Below are 19,946 nucleotides of genomic sequence, written 5' to 3'. Positions count from 1 at the left end.
CATCTCTACATCACCTCCCATGCAAATAACACCATTAGCCAGCTCGTCAAGGGCTTGGCTGAGATCAGCAAATGAATGAAGAGAAGCTGGCAGAAGCTGAATTGTTGTAAGATCCTGAGCTGGCAATGGTATAGGAAAGTATTTCACATTTCCATAATGTCTCATCCGTTCTCTGTTGCTGGCATTAAGACTAATTGAAGATTTAATGTTCATCTGGACCCACTGATCCTGGAAACCCCAATAACTGTTGCTGCAACCCTTGATCCTCCAGCATAATTTCCAATCAGATAACTTGCTAGATTGAAGTTGGCTCTTATGCTTGATTTTTACAACCTAGCGAGTTTAGAAATGACACCTTGTACAAGAATGCTTCAGTCCGTTTACTCAGCAGCACAAGACCACCAAACAAGCTTAAGCTTTGTTCTGTGCTCTGGTGACAACTCAGGCCCACCTTAAATTCAAGGCTTCACCCTTATTTTCAAAGCCTTCATGAGCTTAGCAAAAATTGGTTGAAGGACATCCACACTTTTAGTGTAATATTGAAATCTGACAGTTATAGTGCTCTGGAACAAAAGGAATACCCAATTTGAAGGGTGCATGCACCAGGGACAGAGATTCCCTACTGACTAGGATACAACTATGGACTCCTGATCACCTGCAGGAGACAACTGTAAATCTCAAAAGTGCAGAACAAAAGAGAAAATCCAGATTTTCAACCCATTCTTCCCCTCTCTGTTCTAACCATACCAAAACCACCAGTATGAACAAGATGTCCACAACTGAGAGACACTATGAAGTCTGATTTCCAAGGGCATACTCCAGTGAGGGTTCTCTGGTGCCTGACACAACGTGAGCTGAGCTGCCAGCGCAAACAGGCTCTCTCACGTACAAATCAGCCTCTCTCTTTCAGCCTTAAAAGAACTTCACTTTCAGATCTGTATTCTTTTAGCCAAATTAATTGCCAACAGGCTCACACAGTTTTGGGGAGGTGGGAGGTAGAGCAATGGAATCATATACAGACAGACATACACACAGAGCATGAATTCAGAGGCATTGTTTTACTATCAAATCTTTTTTGGCAAAAGTGACCTCTGTATAAAATATGAAAGGAAGAGAGAGAGGAATGTCGAAGATGCGTCATGTTCATTTTCATGAGCTTATAAAGTAATTGGAGGCAGATATATAAAGGTATCCAGGAACATCTGAGCAGTTTTTGCTTTCCAATACACTCAGGGACTCAGAACCTGGACAGAATCACACAAACATTTTCAAATGACAAATGAGTCACTAATGATAATCAGATCAGAAATTTATTTCCTTCTAAAACAAACACAAAAGCTACTTTTCAATTTCATGAGATGCAAAATACACCAAAATGTCTAGAAGATACCATTGAAATACATCCGAATCTATGCCCATAACTCACTGCTACTCATGAAGAGGAGTATGTTTTAAGGTTGCATTTCCATATTGCTTTTGAATTTCCTGACCGCTGCACTGTTGCACTGTATTTATGTTTAAATTTCCTGCCAAGGATAAAGTAAACCAGAAGTACCTCAACAGGGGAGCCAACCAGCTGTATACCTATACAGTGGTCAGAATAAATGCTCTGATGATGCAGAATCCTCACGATGCATGTAGCATTGCATGAACTCCCCAGCTGGTTTTGCCTGGAAGGAAGAACATGCATGTATGAGCAAGGATAAAATTCAGAGACACTGAAACAGGTTTATAATACTCCATCCTGTTTTCCCCAGCACAAAAATAAGCCCTGAAGAATACGTGTCACATATTTATTTCTGACAACTGTCAATAACTTGGCAACTGTGCATTTCAAAAGCCAGTTGGGCAGCTTTTCAAAGGGTTAAAAGGTGTGTGAAGGTTGAAAACATTGGAAGTCTTGCCAAGGAGGTAAAACTTTGCTGAATTTGTTAAACTTAAGTTTCCATGAAGTTTTCACCTCGAGAACCATTCAACTTGACATCTGCTTAAATTTGTACAGACCTCTAGGCTAATCTGAGAAGAAACAAGTGACCAAGCAAACCACCAGAAGAGGAGCTTGGAATCACTGAGGAGGCCTACTCCAAGCCTATACTGTGGTGGGGTCATATCTCATCATGCTCTTCCAGTGGTTGATTCCAGCAGCAACATTTGGGTTGGCACACAGTGCCAGTGAGTCAGCATTTTTAAGTTACAACTGAGAAAGCAAGCAAAAAAAAAGAGCTGGTTTAATTATTTGACAAGGCAGCTAGCATCATCATAAAAGTGTTCAAATTTTGGTGCAAATCAGCCTCCTCCCCTTTCCTTCCCAAAACCCCATCTCCTTTTCTTAAACTGACAATTCATAAAGCAGCCAGGGTGCTGCTTCTTTCTGCTTAGTATCCTCTGCCCTGCTTGCACATGTGCTTATCCAGTAACAGGCATCAATAGTGAAACGGGATTACGTTCCACTGGTTTAGAGCATGAGCACAGCCCAGGGCGGGGCTGCTGGAGGATCAGCTCTTAATAAGGTGTCCAATTTACAATCTAGCAGGGCGAGGAGCAACTGGCTTTCAGAATGAATAGCTCTTCTGTGTTACCATCTCCTGAGGCTGGCTGCCTGGCCGGCCTGCTTCATCATTTTCTCTCTCTCACACACACAGATGTTACTCTTTTCACTAACATTTTTTGCTGTTTCCCAGACTGGAAATATAAAAGAGGAAGGAAGACAAGAAGTTTCCACCCGTATCTGGTTGGACGCCGCAAACTGTGGCAAAATGAACAAACTATCTGCTTAGCTTAATAGGAAACAAACCCCTGGGATTTACTTATTTCAAGGAGGTTTCTTTTCCACCTAGGACCCTACTGCTAGGGACTCTCTTTGTGATGTTGTTATAAGCAATGTTCTGCGCAACAACCCCGTATCTGTGGGACACCAGGCACCACACGCAGCGCGCAGCCGGTGGGGTGAGGAGGAGTGGTCAAACGCTGTGGAGGGCAGGAGACGGGTGAAAGGATGTGACTCCCAGGGTGATGCTCTCTTTGGTTTTGTCTTAAAACTCTTCTGTTGAATGACGCCTGGTGACTCTGCAGAGGAGTGCAAAGTTAATAAATTGATCCTTCTTAACTGCCGGATCGGTTCCCTCAATCCTTACTTCCGACACACACGTCCCAGAGATGCTACCACCGCCGCACCCGCCGCGTAGGCGTTTTCCCCTCTCAGACCAACACGGCCACAAGCACCTTCCTCAGGGGCAGCCGACCCGTACCCAACACACACGGCTAGCTTGCAGGCCAAGCGGGGCACCAACGCAGCGGGCTGCGCCGGGACGTGAGGGGAGCCCGGCGAGGGCGGCGGCGGCGGCGCGGCCCCCGCACGGTGCCGCGCACTGCGCAGCACCCTCTGGTGGCGCGCCCGAAGCCGGCCGCGGCCGCCCGTCCGCCCACCCGGCCCGCAGAGCGAGCGGTCGTGCAGGGACCGCGCCGGGTCCCGCCGCGGGGTACAGCCGCCACAGCACCCCGGGAGGCCAGGAATTACCCCAGGCAGCTGTCTGAAGAAGCACCGTGACTCACCGAGCAGGTCGATGGACGAGTACCCGGCGTCAGCTGCACATAGACCTGCAGGGAGGCATAGCGAAGTACCGCAAAGGCTGGCAGAACAGTTGGGCATCTCGCTGTCGTGTTTCTCTGATCTCCAAAGCGGTTCTCTGGCCAAAGATTAACCCTGCTCCAGGAGATGTGTCACAGAGCTTCCCATACCTCCAGGAGATACATTTTATAGATTCCCTTTTCGTACAATCCAACCTCTCAAAAATGCATGCTGCATTCAGGAATTACTATAGTCCTCCTTTCTGTCTGCTGGCATTGCATTGTGTAGAATGACTTTTTCCCATCTGCGGCACTTAAAAAATACAACTCCACCTGAAAACTTTTCATCATCCTGTGCTTCCCCCCTTGCCAAAGTGAAGTGAAAGGCGATACAACCAGCCACTTGATCAGTCTTTGTGAGGGGCAGGGGCATCTGGCTCCCGTAGGATTTTTGTGGTGGGAGCCTGTTTCTAGGACCATTGGCCCTTCTGCAGCAAGATGCTGTTTTCAGGATCCGATTTAAGCTGAACTCCAAAAGACCACAGAGAAAGAAGAAGCAGGGAGCGTGCACTTGACTTCCTGGAAAAGACACCCGAGCTGGTCTTACAGCCTCCTGCAACCGCACTTCATCCTCCCGGGCTCTACAGCTCATCCCGGCCATTGCCAGCACTGTGGGCTCAGAGGGCACAGGAAGCAGCCCACAGCTGGCCCAGGGAGCCTGCCTAGTTTGAGCAGTGTTTTCAATTACTAGCCTGCTCAGCAGCCACATCATGGTCTGTGAGAAATGCTACGTGTCATTAGCAGCCTCTTGGTTCAAAATGTTTTGGAGAGCCACTGTTCTGTCCCATCCTCACAGGGTCTTTGCATTTGGGAGGGATGCCTGGGATGGAAAACACAAAAGGACAAGCTGGACTGGAGTACCCGTTACGCCATTGACAAAAAATGAAAATAAGATGTCAACAACTTCTATAGGCCTAATTGTTTCTTCTCAAACAGATTGTTAGCTTATGTGAATCAGGGTAGCTCTACTGAGTAAACCAAAGAATGGCAAGGGGGAGGGGGATAGCCTTGGGATCAGAAAGGCACAATATGGGTCTTTATCCCCAGTGCTTGCTGGCTACTGAGTAACATTAACTTATTGCCACCACCCCACCACCCCAAAGAGATAGCGGCACTATGAGAGATGAAGAGACCCAGGCAAATAGTAAGGCTGCATCAGTTTCTGCAAATACCACCATGCAAGGCTGCCTGAAGGATTGGGCCTTGACTGTGACTCCTGCTCTTGCCCTGCTGCTCAGCTCTATTGTGAAACTGAACTGCACAAAACCAAGCTGATTAAAAGCCAGAAATGGTATTTTTAATAAGCCAGATTGCTTCCCTGCTCTGGTCCATCTTACAGCTGCATGCACTCTGGACCAGTTATAAAGAAAATATAACTGCTTCTTTCAACATCAGTGCCAGCTTGAAGAATTCCTCAAACTGCAGCCTGGTGAAACACTGGGAAATCCCACAGAAAGCAAAAGAGAAGGAAGCTGTACTTTAATTTCAGCAAAACACTGAAACAAAGAGCAGGCAGGCAGTGAGTGATGCAAATGCACCTAGTCAGATTTCTCCACTGGACCTTCAAGAGAAAAAGAGGTAAAACATCAAGCACAAAGGGCAGCCTGAGTCCTCCAAACACAAAATCAGGACAAGCCAAATCCTGCCCAATTGCACAACATTAAAGAGTGATTCTGCGCTCCCTTACCTTGCGCTAAGGGAACAGCAATGTTCTGACCTGCAGTGATTTATGTGTAGCAAATTCGTGCTCATAAACAAGGGAGAGGAACCAAAATCTCATGCCCTAACCCTTCCAAGCAAAACCAAATTCTTTATGGGCAGCAAGCTTGCTGTTGAAGGAGGCAACGTTTATCCTTATTTGAATCCAATAAAAACACCAAAACAAGAGAAACAATGTTCCAAGAGCTCTTCTCCATTACATTTGCAAATAATGCAAGAAAAAAAAAAAAAAAAAGAAATTGCTTCACATGCTTTACAAACATTAATTAATTTAGCCTGATGTCTCCCCAGCTGGACAGGTGTTATCGTCTCCACTGAACATATGAGCAAGCTGAGTAAGACAGAACTGGCCCTGTTCTTTCTAAGTATCATCTAATTTTCAGTGCTCTTCTGTGTTGAGGCAGCTTCTGTTAATTTTGGCTAGAGCTGTAAATGATTAATACATGTGCAAGACAGATTCTGCGTATCTCAGGCTACAAGGCTAAAATTAAAACCCATGCTTGAAAATGTGAACCTAAAGGATTTGCCCATGGCTGGGCAAGACAGGAAATATGTTGCATGATCAGGAAAATAAGCCAAGCCTTCAGATTCCTTGGGGCTTGTCTCCACAAGAAGCGTAGGGAAGCAATGTAAAATTGCAGCACACTAGAAATATGTTCCCCAAGTGGACCTTTTGGTGTTCACTACTTTCAAAGAGCAAATTTCAACCCCTCCATAAATACACCACTTCTACACAAGCATAGAGAGACCCACATCTCATTTACTGCTCAATACCGTATCTTGTTGCCACTTTCTAAACTGAAAGGTGATAGTGACAAGAGAAGGATGTGGTGACTCAAGAGGTAGCAATAAGAAAGCCAAGTTTCACTTTGATTTCAGCAGAAAGCTTCCTCATGAAGATGCTCTTGGTTTGCAATTAGTGATGAAATAGCTTACCTGCATTTCAAAAAGGGGTGAGCTACCCCCTACTTAGCATACATAAAGATTATGTCTACCCATGTTAAGCAGACACAGACTATCTGAATAACTGCACCCAATTATCTGGAGCACAATGTCAGCCCAAAGGAGGAGATGTGTGGTTTCATGCTAGAAATAAGCAGCAGGCCTCTCTGCAATAAACTCTCCAGAGATAATCTAACAGTGTTCACACAGGGGGCTGGCCTACAGATGCACACCCCCCCCAAGCAAAGATGCCAGTGGAAAAGGCTATCTCCCAGTCTGAGGTTACCAGCCCTTCAGGTCTGCTTTGTTGAAATGCGCTTGAATGCTTCTCACATTTTTTCAGTCTGAATGACGTAGGTTAGCAGAGGTTATTAACTACCACCAATCCAAGATGGGAAGAGGTCACCCCGCAGCCTCCTCCCTACATCTGAAGCAGCAGGAACCTCCAGTGCCAGGGGAAGAGCTGGAGACAGTAACTTCTGCCAAGCCTACATGAACATCTATGGCCTAAGTGTGGGGTGACAGTGTCCAACAAGTTCATACTTGGGCTTGTCCCATGCCAGCTTTCACATTAATCTGAGCCTGGTGCTAGTGCGTTAGACATGGCTAGCATTTTAAACAGTGCAGGCATAGCTTCGACATTGTTTACGTTGTCAGATTGGTATGATAACAGCTGAACTGTCAAAAATCAGTGTATGCTAGGCCTACAAAAACCAGTGGGTCCAAAGGAAGACACTGTGCTGCATCGGGTAACCTGCAATGAATATGGCAGCCAGTAGGATGACCACCTAGTAGGTGAATACACTGTGGGGGCAGGCGTCAGGGCGCTTTATGGTCTTGGCAGACTTGAGAAGAGTAGGAACACCAGAATGGATGTAACACTGTTTTTGCCACTTCGGGTTACAGACATACATCTGTTCAGACTAGAGAGCTCCTTGGTGTAGCTCCCCTCATCCCTCACACACTCACAGAGACACACCTGCTGCCCATGACACCCAATCAAGTGTTTGTGTAGCTGAGCTCTAAAGATTTTTTTAAGGACTTTGGGGTTAAAAGAAAAATAAGAAAAGACCATAGGTGCTCCCTGAAAAGCACAAGTGGATCATTTCACAGAACCAGTGTAAAGGGCAGCTAGACAAACAGCTGAATCAGCACAGCCGATGAAGCAGTAACCTAGAGCAGCGCAGAAGGAGCGGAGCAGAGCAGCCGCCTCACTCAGCTGCAAGCTAGAGCGGGACACTTGACTGCAGCCCAGCTCCACCAATACTCTTTGAAATGTGTGTTTGAGTTTGGATTTTTGTTGGAGCTTTTTGTTGTGGGGCTTTTTTCCTTAGGTGATAGCCACTGCTACCAGTTAACCAGCACACAACTCTGGCCTACAGTTTCAGGGGGACAGGGAGAGAGTTGAGATGGTGAACCTGATGCTCACATGAGTCCAGGCTTTATCACTTTGATGGCTTATGCACAGCCTGCTTTAATCCAGACTTTTGAATTCATGGTGTGTAGGCTGCAGTGTGTACTTGTGTCAGAAGTTCCTTCTGTAAGTCATTAAGATGTAGCTAACACTTTTAACTCTATTCAGTGATTTCTGTATCGAGCTATTGTAAGTTTAATTATATTAACAACACAAGTACTTACAGATACCCTTAGTGCGAAAAGGGTGATATTTACTTCTGTGCAGGGGCTCAGATGTACCATTTGTGCAATATGACGCCTGATGCTGTATTTATATTGCTAAAATGCATTTTCTGAAGGTAGCTCAACATGGAGATGAACTCCATCTAACATAGGAGGAAAGAAATAACTTGTCTGCCGGATAGGTTACTCACTGATCTACAAATCAGAGAGGATAACAATGTACACTGTATTCCTGCCTGTTCCCACACACTCCTTCTTGTCATCACAAGAGGTCTTTAGTACCCTGAAATATAGCTTGACAATAAAAATTAATTGAAAGTGCGCTAGAATCATTAACTTTTGGAGCTTCACAGTTTGCCCATCCTTAAATAACACTGGTTATAAAATCCTGTTTGTTCTACAATTCCTTGGCTCTCTGCCATGTAGCATGTACAGAAATCATCAATGTGTGCAGCAGGGACTTAGCTGGCTATAATATGAGTGCACATTATGGACCTTCTTCTTTAGCTCAGCAGCAATACACTGATTCAGATCTAGAGACCAGTTATAGTCCCAGCAGCGTTTACTCCGTGTAATTAGCAGTATCAAGTGTGTTGTCTTTTGGGTAGCCTGATTGTTTCCATATGCACGAGTACCTTCTGTGAACGTAGACAGGGCAAGAAACAGACAGCATTCAAAGCGCACACAGCGCTATGGGAAGCACATATGTTTTAAATACATTATCTCTACAATTAAGAAGGGTTTATAAATTGGACATATAAATCTTCAAGAAAGGGGCCAGCAGAGAGAGAAAAAGACTTTCTTTCCAAGCATGAACTTTGCCTGGGTAACTACCCCCACCCAGGTCCCCAAGATGGGGCAGACCTCTCCCTGCTTGCTGATGGGAGAGCAGCATGAATCAGTAACTCCAGCAGAGCCTTGCTCCAAAGCTGGTGTGCATTGCTGCAGGCGAGAGAAGGCTGTTGGTGCTGTGTTAGGGCCTGGAGGAATATCAGGCTGGTGTTCATGGTGGGGCGTGCCTGGGAATGCTGCACAACATTCATCTTAGGGGCAGGTACTTGCTGAAATTCCAATTACTGAGAGAGAAGGCTGAGGCAGAGCGAGGCTTTACCTTCGCCGTGCAAAGAGGTGCAGCTTTTTTACCTCAGGGTAATGTTTCTGACCTGTCCCAAGGTAAAAAAGCAGTGAAGCCAGGCAACTTCAGCCTCACTGTAAGGCAAACCAGGCAAGGTTAACCCCAAATGGGTTGTGCTGCTGGTCTCACCTACTTTGCCATATTAGTAGCAGTTATAGCAAGTTGTTTGGGCTTTTTTAAAGATAGTTGAGAGCAGGAAAGACAGGCCTTAATGTCTGTTTTGACATAAAGGGGATTAAAAGGGGTTTGTTTGGGGTTATGTGCCTCTTGTTCTCCCTCTCCCTTCCATGCCCTGCCACGCTGCCATGTCTGATGGGCTCTCTTCTCCCCAGCCCTCAGTCGTTCACCCCACAGCTGGCAGCATGGCTGAAGGTCATGGGGAAGCAGGGAACAGACAATGAAGAGATGGCTGGAGGCAATGGGGAAGTGCTGAAGCTTGGATCCTTCTGCTCCACACTGTTCTCGGGATCCTCCATGCACCTCTCATTAGAGCAGGGCCTCCACACCTCACCCTTCATGGTGGTGCGCCTCGAGGCACACCTTGCTGTTTGGGAAAGGCCCTCCCAGGATATTCCCTCACACGCCTATTTTTATGGCTGCAGTAGGTGCTTGAATAAAGGCCATCTTCAGTAACTGGCTCGGCCTCCTGCCCTTGGTGTGCTCCCTTGTACCATTCAGAGTCCCAGGACAGCCTAAACAGCCTCCCCGCCACGCTCCTCTGAGCCTTTCAAAACCTCCTACATACGCATCTTCTTTATCACCTTGCTAATGACATATTCAGTATCTGTTCTGTAGCAAGCCACTCTATCCAGAACATGAACTCACCAAAGGAGAGTACTTGTCCAGAGTATTACAGCTATCATCTTTACTACAGCAGATATGGTAAAGATTTAACCTTGCAATACAGAAAATACCCCTGCAAAGCACCTTTAAATCTGAGCAGCTGGGACTGGGCTCCCTGTCTGTACCAACTTGAATGATACAATTTCACTTCCCTTTCTCCTCCATCTCTAGGGACTATCACAAGAAGCTCCCCAAATAAGCTGTTTATTTAATAAATCTTCACTACAAAGTACTGCAAAGCAATATGTTATGCAATAAATCCAGACAATCCATATTTCTGTACAGTTCTTCTTGGAAATATCTTGCAGTTTGTGACTTGCAGAGGATCTTTGGAAGCCTAGTAAGAACTAAAAATCCTTTCTAGAAAAAGGCACATGCTGCTTATTGACAATCATTCTTTAAACAGCCTAGAAGTTTGTTTGAATCATGTCTTCTGACATTAGGAATGGGGATGCTACTATTTTAATAATAAGCTGTAAGTAAGTGTTGCAAATAGTCACTGTTCTTTAATTTGTAGAAAAGCTCTGAAGAGTTGAAAAATGCCCTTGCGGCGCAGCTACTGCTGTCTATCCATTATCTCAACCAAAAGATTTGGTTATCTCAGTGAAAAATACTGCACTCAAAATTAGTTTAGCAGCTTTTAGGTCTGTCACTGTTGTTGTTCTTCATTTATTATTTTCTTGGTGCTTTCTCCTGGCTTTTTCTAATTTTCATTTGCTTGTTGCCACCTAAACACCTGTCATTGACAAACGCACTTCACGGCGTGCAGTTGCTGTCATAGTCACAACAGACACATCACCAGGGAGGGAAATAACCTGTGTGCAATCCTGTGTCCTCACATACACCCCTGCAGGTGTGTAAGTCTCCCCTAGTGCATGGCTAGCTACAGGTGTCAACTCACTGTTGTGCAGAAATACCTGAGGAAGGTTTAAAGATGCTTGAGCTACCAGCTTAGTACTGGAAACACACAGGAGAGTGCATGCTAATTTAAAGCTTATGTAAACAATAAATATGGTTTAGGGTCCTTTTATGTTAGGTTAAATGAGACAGATGAACATTCAGCTCAACTATAATAACTAAAAATACAAATGTACTACACAGCACCTAGAACTCTGCTACATGCACATGTATAGAGTGTCTGGAAAACCACCTTTTCCGTCATGATGGAAATAATGTACTGCTTGCGTGTCATGTTATTTTGAGTCATTATTAACTCGACTAGTTCTGTAAATGTGGTACAGGGCTAAAGATTTAGGGTGACATTGAAGATTCAGGCCCCCTACTCTGCAGACATAAGCATGTGTGTAACATGTGCTGAAGCGCTTACAGAACGGAGCAGAAATATGTATCAAGCCCAAACTTGAAAACAGGTGGTTTTAAGTTATACAAGCACAAAGAACAGTGAACAGTTTCTCAAGCAGCCGCTTTTCGCTTTCAGAAATTAAAGAGCAATCTTTATTCCTGTTTCCACCACCCAAAAGAAAGCACCCAGCTGAGACAGCAACACATCAAATCCAAGTCATAGTTTTAGTTGAGGCTCAGGCTCCTTCCCACCATGGAGGAGGGGGTCACGATCATTTTTTCTGCCTTCTTATCTTCCCAGGGACCTCCCAGCCTGTGTCTGGGGCAGAGGATATCCAGCACTGTGGGATGTGGGATGTGGGACTGGGATGGGAGTACTCCCCTGGCTGGAACCAGGGCACGCTCCCAGGGTCACCCTCCAGTGTCACAGCTGGAGAGCAACCTGTTCACGGTCATAACCGATGTTCTGCAAAAACTGAACAAGAAGAACCCAACCGCAGACGGTTCCGTTGGCACCTCTCACACGGTTGCTGCAGTAGGATGCCAGGCGTCCCAGCAGCAGGGCTTTCCCCATAGTCCCAGGAGGTGTTCCCCTTGGCTGCCGGCACCCCTGCCTCCTCAGGAGGTCCGGGTGAGGAGGGAGCTCCGAAGCCTGCCACCTGCGCAGGGACCGGGTGCCACAGTCCAAACGTTGGTACCCCCCAGGGTGGCACACAGACCCCCACGCCATGCCTGCACCCCTCCAGGCAGCAAGGCACCCCCCGACTTATCTGCATGTCCCCTCCCAAGCAGCAATGGCCTCCTGTGGCCTGGCTGGGCCTGTGGATGCCTGTGGCACAAGGCTGGCTGCCACAGGTGAGGCAAGGTGAGGTGAGGTGAGCTGAGGTGTGGCAGGGGGGTTAATGTCTGCCCCCAGCATGGGGTGAAATCCCTCTCAGGTGCCTGCCGGGGAAGGGAGTGTCCCTCACAGGGTGACAGACGGGTGCTGTGAGCAGTCGCCAGGATGCAAAACCAGTCAGGAGCTCCCTGCTCTTACTCACCTACCTGCTGCCTGCCACGCTGGGAGCAGGGAGGAGGTTTTGCAATATCTGGGCAAAGGGATGAGCCCCGGGAGCATGAGTGGGAGAGGAATGGCAGGGTTACATAAAGGAGGTGGGCGAGGAGGGGAACAGGACAGCCAGATGCACGCACCCAGGCTAATCCGGAGGAGAGGGGATGGCGGAGGGGGTGTTGGAAGGGGAAACTAATGCTTGTCCAAGCATGGCTGGCCAGCTGGGGAGCAGAGGGAAGGGAGACAACTTTACACTGCGTTTGGTGTGGGTGCGTGCTTGGGAGGGAGTGCTGGACAAAAGACAAAAGACAGAAACACCATCACTGCACATAAAGGGTGGCGAGAGGGAAGCCCTCCTTTCCGGGAGGTTTGCGGTTCCCCCTCCCGTTCCCCAGGCGCTGCTGGGGAAACCTGCGCTTCTGCTGCTTGCTAGGAGACAGCACACAGCTTGGTGGCTGCGGGTGTGTGAGGCTTGCTAAATGGAGGCTCCTGCTGCCCTGCTGGTTGCTGCTGTGCTCAGGGAGGGAGGAGAAGATGGAGGAGGAGGAGGGAGGGATGTGAAAGTGGGTCAGGAATGTAACTAGACTCTGCCCCCCTTGTTGCAGGCGCAGGCGGCGCTGCCTTAGCGATGGAAAGCAGGCATTTCACTGTTGATGTTCCCCAGTCCTACCGGCTGACGGTTACTAGGGGATCCTGAAGGATGTGTTTCCCTGTGACCCTTCGAGAAGAAAAACTTAGTTGCCGGAGTAACCGAGTTTGGCTTGGATGCAATGATGCAGTAAATATCATAGGTGAGCATTGCTAATGGAGGAGGAGGAAGCTGAAACTGTATAGGCTGGGTAACTCTTGCAGTCAGGTCAGGAAACATGTTAAAAATGTCCCAGCAAACTGCATTAGTTAAGTACTCAACGTTTATGTTTTCTGATACAATAAAACTCTCAGGATCCATCCCCTATGTATTGAGAACTAATAAGAAAACAGAGATAGAAATAAACTGCCTTACAGCTACAGCATGAGGTGCAGAGCTCACCCACAACTCTGTAGTAGCCCTGTGCAGCTCTTTTGCATGAAAGTAATTTTTGTTTGATGGCCTGAGTTTTTGAAAGTGAAGGGGTGTGAAAGAAGTTGAACACTGACTCTAAACCTAAAGTTTGCATCCATCTTAATTTTCAATATTGTTAGTTAGATTAAAAGGGAGGCCTCATGAACTCTGCTCCTACAAGAAATCCCCAAACTAAACACTTTCAAAGTGGAAAACAAACTAAAAGAACAAGTTAAAAAATATTCAACTTGAAGCCCAGTCATGCATCATTTCTCCTTGCTCCCTCCGGTTCTTATCATCTGATTTCCATCTTGCTCTTACAGCAAAATAGACCTTTATTCACAGGGGTGGGGCATCACTTTTCAGAGTTAGAATGAAAAATTGCAGAAAAAACACAGAGGATAGATACCATGATATATCTGTTTCTTCTTTAGCTTTCTGCCAGAGTCATGTTTTTAATAAAGCCCTAGTATTCTGAAGAAAAAATGGGTTGCTGTACATGGGACTGATTCTGCTCCCAGCCTGAGGATTGCCACTGAGCTGTCAGGCTGACAGATGCAGTAAGAGTGAGGGGACACACCAAGAGTGTCAGTGCAGGCCATGCAGCAGATAGGTATGCATCCAGTCGATGGATGTGGTTATGCGTGTGCATTTCATTAAGGGAACAAAAGTCACTAGAGTAAACTGTGCAGCTATTCCTTTTACTGCTTTGAATTATTTGTCAAGGAGGTATTGCTATAAATAAACATCCCTTTAGCTTCTTTCATCTCTGAAAGCTACTCTGTGTTTAAAAGTAACCATGCCCTTTAATTCAAGGACATTCAAGGATGCAAAATGAATGTCACTATTTCAACTTTTTATGTGAGATGAATTGTCAATTTCCTAAAGAATTTTCTACTAAAAGCTAAATTTAATAATAAAAGTTATGTGGACATGAGCAAATTGTGTTGAAATATAACTAATTTATTGTACCACTACTCCTATTTGAAGAAAAAATTAGAAAGCAATAATGGTTTAAGTGCTGTAGGCCACAAGGCTTTTCTTAAAACGAACTCAACAGAGGGCCGTGGTGACACCTCATAGATGAATGTAGCCCATGGCCTCTAGTTATTTAGAAATTATTTAGAAAATATTTAGAAAAAAATAGAAAAATATTCAGACAGTCTTTATCCGCAGTTCTAAGATCAATAATGGTTTGGGCACGTCCTGTGGATCAACATTACTTGGGTTTGTGAACTCTCCTGGCAGTACAGACCAATCAGTGGACACAGTCTGTCATGCCATCTGCTTGCATGGGCCTCTGTTGCTGTGCAGTCTTGCAGATCAGGACAGGGACCCCACAAGTCTCTCTCGTTATTGGGTGAAAATGTCAGGTTAGAAAGCTTCCTCTTCTGGGACTGCCACAGAAAGTCTTGATAGTCCCACCTATTATCAGCATACTTCCATGTGTGTTAAGGCAGTCCATTGAGCTGGGAAAACTAAACACTACGGAGAAGAAGCACTTGTGTTAGCAACCATTCCTTCACTTGCTGGCAGGGAGGGTCTGATTTCATTGTTAGGCTGGGCCAGTTTTATGCCGCTCTGGACAAGCAAAGGGCATGTTAAGCCTTAAGCCTCACGAGAAAACCCTCCTGTGCTCTGTAGAAGCATGGTGTTTCCTATCTATTCCCCCCGCCCTCTTCTGCAGGGAAGATGTGAGGAAGGAGGCGTGGCCAGAAAGTTGCTGCTTTCTAGTTATTCTTGGCTCTGGCAAAGGCCTTTCTATTCAAGGGTAAATGGCAAGGACCTTGACACTGCTCTAAATCTGTATCGATATCTTAGAGGTCCCCAGAAGGATCAGATAATATGACTAGGCACAAAGCACAGCTTACGTATAATGGAGAATTAGACCTAAAACCTGTGGCTGCTTTCTACAGGAGTTGATTATAGCATCTCAGACTAGTCCTTTACTGCCAAGCTTTGGCCATGGACCTAGTCTGCAGTGAGAGGCTAGTTAATGCACAAGTATGGAAAAGGAAACATGGGAAAGTTCCAGGTCTGATACCCAAGCCCATCTGCAAAAGTGTTTTTGTTTTGTTTTCACTTTAACTTGTACACTGGAAAGTTAAGAGATAAAATACACCAACTATTTAAATAAGGCTTTTCCTAGCTGTGTCCAGTAGCATCCCCTGGTTATTAGAAAAGAGATGTATAAACATTTAACAAATCATGTTAGCAGGCTAGTAAAATTACTTCAGTGAAATACTTGTTTCCTGAGTAATTTTAGCATGTTTTGGCTTTTAAAATCATCATTTCAACCTAGATAATAATAATTTTTTTTTTTAAAAGTTACTAGTTTATCTTGTTTCTACCTTGCAGAGGAACTATTTTGCATCCTACTAAAGTGGCTGGCTGGCTTCAGGGAGAGGATAGGTTGGATCCTATTAGGATAGATGTAAAGATTTAGCCACATTTTATTTCCTTGGTTAATATCTTGCTCTTATCAGACTGAATTGCAGAAACTTCTGTGTAAGCAGGATGAAATAACAGCAGCAAAGGTGTGATGCCATGCCATGCTGAATAGGGACCTCAAAGCTAATTACCATTTTAATGATGGCATTGTTAAGCAAAGTAGTCTCAGATGAAATCTTTTACCTCATTAAGAAAAAACATGCTATCCATTGAGTGTTTCACTTTTAGCAACCAGAATACAGCAGTGTCTGTCTTGTGTCTGAAACATGCTCATGTAGTTTCAAAGCTGTTTGCAGCTGGAGACTGTCTGCTACTCACTACTTACAAAACAGTTTTAAAAGCAGACACGGTTAACAGGATGTGACATAGATTCTCTTCAGCACAGTATGATGTGATGCATCCCTGTATTTTTCTAATAACTTTGAAAGAGGCTGCTTAAGCTTAGAATGCAACAGGTCTCCTTAGATTGAATTCAACACAAAAGGTATATTCCACATGTATCTTATTGAGAATTACAACAATGAACTTTTGCTTATCAGTACTGAAAAGATGTGTTAAAACCAGTCTGACAACTTTTTTTTTCTCGTAACGCCATGTGCTGGAGGGCCTTGAGAAAACAGTTTTGAAACAATATCAGAGTAGAACTCCAGAGACGCTTTGAACAAGAAGAATGTTCATTAAACAGATTTCCCTGGTTTTTGTAGTGTCCCAAACAACAAAAGTCAGGTATTTCATGATTTATAGTCCCTCTCCAGTGGGATGCTTCAGAAGGAGCTTGAAAGATTTGCATCTTGCAAGTAAGAACACGGTGGATTAAAAATGCTTAGCCTACACTATTTTTTCAGAATTTTAGCTGTGTATTTACTGGATCCTGTTTCAAAACATGCATATGAAAGTCTTAATTACCCACCCAGTTCCCCTTATCTTAATTCACTGTAATTCAGCCAACACCCACGGGAGAGGCTATGCAGTGACTGGACCATGGGAGATGCAGGCATCTTGTACTTCATTGGAAGCAGTCACTGGAGTATAATCCTGCTTCTTCTGAGTTCACACTAACTACAACTCCTTGGAGGGAAATTAGGTTTCATTGCCCAAGGCTGTACTCTTTTCTCTTCTGCAGAAGGGCTGTGCTTCAGGTCATAGGACTCTGTGTGGGTCTCCCACCCAACCCCAGGGCATAGTCAGAGTGCCTGACATATCAGATCCTCTGCAGGCACCTGGCAGTGCTTGCGCTGGAGGTCTGAGGAGAAAAGATGTGCATGAGGACTTTGCAAAACACACTAGCTTCCTGTTTGGTTCTCCCTTTCCATCTGCAGATTTCTTAGTACTTCTCAGCATCCCTTTCTTTGATGTGTATGTAGCAAAGTGTTTCAGGTCAGAAAGGGTTATTCAGCATCTCTGAAAAACACAATCTCATTGTATAGAACTCGCTCTGAAGAATCAGAAGTGAGTGGCACCAAAATGCAAAATAAGATTGAGAAGAAATTGTAGATGTAATTTTTCAGGGTATGCTTCCTAACACAAAAGATGATGCAAAGAGTGGCATCACGTTAGAGCAAATGGAACTGGGTTTGAAATATACCAGCTCAGACTAAAAAATAAATTCTGCTAAAGCAGAAGGACCTTCCAGTACAGCTGGTCAGCAGCATAAGAATGTAAGAAAAATCACAGTAGTGAGAGAAACGTACATGTTGTAATACAAAATGTAGGCCCTGACTCTAGAAATGTACATGAGTCACTGGGGATGCTACCCAGCAGGGAATGGTAAAGGAAGAATTGTATTTACATCTAGGGATGTTTTGAAGAGCTGTTGATGGTACTTCCTCCTAGGCATTCCCAGGAGCTGTGTCTGCTTTGGCAAGTAGAGAATAGATAGAGGATCCTGGTATTGGCAGGACCATTCACACATCCGTCTTGGTATTTTCTTTGAAGTCTTGGGTAATAGCAAACAAGAGTCTCTGTAGAGATGATTTTTGCAACACAGGAAACACCTGTACACCCTCCTCAAATTATTTCTCTGCGTGACAAATGCACTCCAGCTCTGCTGTGTCACAAGGCCTTTTTACCCTAAACGTTAGGGTCAGGAGCGACCTCACAGAAAAGTACTGGAAAAGCAAAATCCTTCCCCTAAACCTTCCATCCTCTCACCTCCTAATCTATGTTTTGACTCTGCTCTTTTCCTCACTATTCCTCAACCCACAGATTGCCTTCCTAAAAGCATCAATCCATCATTCCCTATATTTATTTCTGTGTCTGTTCCTGAGCTGTCAAGGACTAGCAGACTCTTTCCTTTTTATTACCAGCGTGTGTAGAACAGAGGTCCAGCTACAGGCTGGTTTGCATTCAAAAGCTGTAAAGGTAGGACTCCATTAGTCAGTGATGAGATTTCTTCAATTTCTAAAACTTTTTCTTTAAACAAGGCTATACAGCTGACACATCTCTCCCTCTTTTAATGTGTAATGTGAGCCTATTCTATTTCATGCACTGGAGTGCACATGGTTGATATAAGCAGGCCTAGAACTAGGAGAGGGGGCTTCTGTTCCTGGCCTTTCTACATCTTGCTGATTAGTTCTCCTCTTACTGCCTGTTCCTTCAGCTGTGCAATGGGGCTCACAAAACTGCCCTTTTTATTACAAAGTGATTTAACTGGTGAAGAACATGACATGAAATTAGACAGCAATAGCTGTTGCAGAAGTATTATATATCACCACCACTGTGCAGGGAGTTCTCCAACACCGTATTGCTATATACAAAGCAGCAAAACCTTTTTCATGGTTAGCATCTTCTGTTCTTTGGCCTGGCTATGGTACAATAGCATTGTAGATAAGAAAATGTTTGCCAAGTGCAATGTCATTACTGTGGTCTTCTTAAGATCCTGGCAGGATCCTGGCAGAAGTTATTTGCAATAAGGAAAAGGAAAAAAAAAGGCAGTTTCTCTTTTAACCAGTTATTAACCTTGAGACAGTCTGTATTTACAAGGAGGTAGTAAATGTCATACACACAGTATTTATTGTATTTATTCCCTTGTTCTCTGAAATCAGGATGGTTTCTAATAATTTAAGTATTGTTATTTTATTACTAAGTGCTACTGTGTATCATCTCTTACAGAAAACTGACAGTAGGTGAATCACACAGTTCTGCTATTCCTTACAGTTGGGTATATCAGCATTTCTGTAGCTTCATCTTTTCTTGGAGCAGGCCTCAAAAACTAGTCTTAGGATATGTAGGAAACACCAGAAGAGTTCTGTAAGCATTTAGACCTGCCAGTTACACTGCCTTATTTTCTTGCTGATGAATATGCCCAGAATGACAGTGAGTTTGTTTTATGAGAAACTCAAAGTAACTTGGAATGATTAAATAATTATTACTTGGAATTGTTATTATTATTATTATTATTATTATTATTATTATTATAATTTCATTGCACTGAATGCCGTACACAACTTTGATACCAGAGCCACTGTTCCTTAACCAGGTATCTCAATTTACTGAAGGATAGATTTTAATTTTGTTTATAAAGTAATTGAAATGCACATGCAGATTTGGGGTTACGCTGATTCTTGAGCAAGGAAGAAAGTAATTGCGTTGTATCTATACCCTCCTCTGACTCATCCCCTAAAATAAAAAGTTCTCCACCAAAGCGACAGGCTACATAAGCTGTGCAAAGGTGTATATGTTGTACATTTTATTAACGTGAAGCTGAGCCTTTTCATCTTTACTGCATTTTGTCTCCAAGTCCTGTAACAGTCTTGCACGGGATCTGGCGCACGTTTTCCAAAGAACGCCCCAGAAAGCGCTGTGTGGGTGATATTCTAATTCTGTGTATTCCTACAATGGAGCAGTGTGTCTGTGTAATGGGATCAGGAATTTTGCTTTGGAGAGTTAATGTGAATGCCAAATGATAAATAAAATGTTGAAATGAAAAATAGGCCCCGAAGAATGGTAAGCATTGTAGTAAGACAACATTTATCTTTCTAACTGTGGGCCCTCTGAAGTCTGCAGAAAGGGTTTATGGATGAGACATGACCAGCAGAGAGCATGCAGGATCATTGCTAAGAGCAGATCACCAGAATTCTGCAGTCACAAAGCACACAGCTATTTCATGTTCAAATTAATAACTCATAGAACCTTGTGTAATATTACCGGATTGCTTAAAGATGTTTGCAGGTCACATTTACAGGTGGGTGTCTGTT

General features: G+C 44.5%; 1 long non-coding RNA gene across 3 annotated transcripts; it reads right to left on the bottom strand.

The window, feature by feature from the left end:
• Positions 1 to 1,083: 1,083 nt before the first annotated feature.
• LOC136009256 (uncharacterized) lies at positions 1,084 to 3,796 on the bottom strand. 3 transcript variants are annotated; one of them, XR_010610438.1, is made up of 4 exons: positions 3,553 to 3,796; positions 2,808 to 3,066; positions 1,556 to 1,670; positions 1,084 to 1,244 (listed from the first exon to the last, which is right to left on the bottom strand). It is a non-coding gene; the product is annotated as an uncharacterized LOC136009256 (long non-coding RNA). The 3 variants fall into 3 exon arrangements; XR_010610439.1 differs by having other exon boundaries at positions 2,898 to 3,066; XR_010610440.1 differs by lacking the exon at positions 2,808 to 3,066.
• Positions 3,797 to 19,946: the final 16,150 nt, after the last annotated feature.

This window comes from Lathamus discolor, chromosome 2 (genome assembly GCF_037157495.1).
Source record: "Lathamus discolor isolate bLatDis1 chromosome 2, bLatDis1.hap1, whole genome shotgun sequence".
NCBI classification, from domain to species: domain Eukaryota; kingdom Metazoa; phylum Chordata; class Aves; order Psittaciformes; family Psittacidae; genus Lathamus; species Lathamus discolor.
The sequence above is the reverse complement of the archived record's forward strand: the minus strand, read 5'-3'. Positions and strand labels throughout refer to the sequence as shown.